Source organism: Echinops telfairi, unplaced genomic scaffold (assembly GCF_000313985.2).
Source record: "Echinops telfairi isolate 266 unplaced genomic scaffold, ASM31398v2 ScPeMD7_5592;HRSCAF=6446, whole genome shotgun sequence".
Taxonomy (NCBI): Eukaryota; Metazoa; Chordata; class Mammalia; order Afrosoricida; family Tenrecidae; genus Echinops; species Echinops telfairi.
The window spans coordinates 49,524,791-49,527,505 of NW_022109491.1; positions in this window are offsets into that span (position 1 = coordinate 49,524,791).

Below are 2,715 nucleotides of genomic sequence, written 5' to 3' on the forward strand. Positions count from 1 at the left end.
CGGGGCACCATCTGGAAATATGGATCATCATAGGAAAATGAATTCTTCATCATTTTGTCCTTCATCTCTAGTAAATTGGGAATGACAGGGAATGGGACTGAGAGATATGAGGTAGCGAACACACAGGCAGGAAAAGGTAAAAGACATCTGACCAAAAGCATTGGGAGTGGCAGGATATCTGTACGAGTGATTTCAACAGCCAAGGATCATTTAAATCTTAAACCAGCAGCCGCCAGACCCCTAGGCTAATTTTAAACTCCAAGGTCAGCAAACCTAAGACTCTTTTTTGCTGACCCTTTGCATGCTTACTTCCTCATCCCTTCCCATGTGAGACCCAGCTGTAGACAGAGCGTGATCAGGTTCATGAGTGGACCTGAGCAAGGGACCAGACTGGACTTGGTCCGTTCATAACCTGGAGGTAGGCCAGGTCCCCCACATCCCTGCTGTGTCATCCCACATCCCTGCTGTGTCATGCATGCCCTGCCCTTCCCTTCCCTTCCCTTTCCTTTCCTTTCCTTTCCATCAACTTTGCTTTTTTGCTTGCTGTTTGTGGTCCATGAATTCATTCTTTGATTCTTGAGACTAAGAACCGCTGGTCACATCAGAGCTGTTGCAAAGGGACTATACAGCAAGGAATAAGTAACCCTGACTCCCAGAGTAAAGGTCACCTTTGGCTCACAGTTTAAGTCCCCTTCTTGCCCCTGTCTCACTGGGACCCTGACCTATTTCTCACATTCTCTAGTTTGCTTAGTTTTCTTCAGCAGAGTTCTTACCCTCTGGAATGCTCTGGTATGATCTTTAGTTTCCTTGCTCATCATCTGTTTTCTCCCTCTCAGGAGAATGCGTGGGGTCTGATTTTTCCTTATTCACTGGAGTTAATCCTGGCATATGGTGAGCATGTATTAAATAAACAATCGAGGTAGATGGTGCCTGATCAGTATGCCCTGGGACGGAATCAAGCGGAGGAACCGCTTCACCTTGGCTTGTTTCCTATGTGGCAGCAGAGAGTGACCCTAAATCTTGTCCTAGTGATGTTTACCCTTTACTCTTCACACTGTCTTCATGTAGCAGTTGAAGTGGTGTACTTGCTGGACTAATACTTTCCAGTAATTAGACACCTCACCTTCCTGGAAATTGCTTCCTAGTGTCCTGCCTCTGCATTGGTCAGGTTTTCACCACACACACAAAAAACAAAACAACAACAACAAAAAACCTGCAAAAATTGGAAGCTAACAGCTGTTCCCTCTGCCTGTTGCCATGGGTGATATAAAGATAAGTAGATACTGGTAATGGCGATTATACTACTAGATACATGATTTTCCCCATAATAAGTGTATGTCTAGCTCTCAGCCCTGTTCTTTGTCTGCGCGTGTGGCTCTTTTAATATGCACAGCCTACCATCATGATTGGAGGTAGGGACTGATCCCACTGAGGAACGGCTACTTTTAAAGAGGACTACCTGGTCAAATATAAATGCAGTTTGTAAGCCAGGTTATTAAGAAAATGCAAATGAAACTAATGTTAATAGGCATTAATGAATAAACAATGTCAATGTAATTAGATTGAAATAGCCCAGAATTGTACACATAATCTGAAATGATCTTACTTAAGCTAACCTTGTTCATTGACAAGTCACAATTGTAAGATTCTAAGGAATGTTTAACTTTCCATAGTATTTTCTTCAAAATTAAATTTACTACTGAAATTTGCTTTGTATGAATCATGAAGGCCACCCGGCACCATAACCATAACAAGAAGTCACAGTCAAACAAAGGTATGTATCTCAGGGTGTTTGCTGTTGTTAGGTACCATCGAATCAGTTCCTACTCATAGTGACCTTATTCCCAATAGAATGAAACACTGCCTGATACAGCCCCATCTCACAGTGTTTCTATGCTTGAGTGCATTTTTGTAGCCATAGGGCTAATCCATATCCTCTTCTTCACTCCCTTCAACTCTACCACACATGATGTCCTTCTCTAGGGATTGGTCTGTCCTGAAAATATATTCAAGTAGGTAAGTTGAAGTCAAGCCATCCTTGTCTTCAAGGAGTGTCCTGGTCAATCTGCAATGTCAAAAAAGACCAAAATCTTCACAATTGGACCAAAAGATAACATTGTGATACATAGAGAAAAATATTGAAGTTGTCAAGGATTTTGTCTTGCTTCTATCCACAATCAATGCTCATGGAAGCAAAAGTCAACAGATCAAAAGATGTATTGCATTAGGTAAATCTACTGCACAAGACCGCTTTAGAATATTAAAAAGCAAGTATGTTACTCTGAGGACTACAATGCGATTTCTTCTTGACATTTGAGTTGTAATCCATACTGAAGGCTGTAATTCTTTTTTTAAATCATTTTGTTGGGGGCTTATGCAACTCTTATCACAAGCCATACATCCATCCATTGTGTTAAGCACATTTGTACATTTGTTGCCATCAAAACATTTTCTTTCTACTTGAGCCTTTGGTATCAGCTTCTCATTTTCCCCCTCCGTTCCCCCTCTCCCTCCCTCATGAACCTTTGATAATTTATAAATTATTATTATATTTTCATGTCTTACACTGACCCACTTTTCTGTTGTCCATCCCCCTGGGAAGGGGTTATAGGTAGATCATTGTGATCGGTTCCCCCTCTCTCCCCGCACCTTACCCTTACTCTCCTGGTATGACTACTCTCAATATTGGTCCAGAGGGGTTTATCTGTCCTGGAT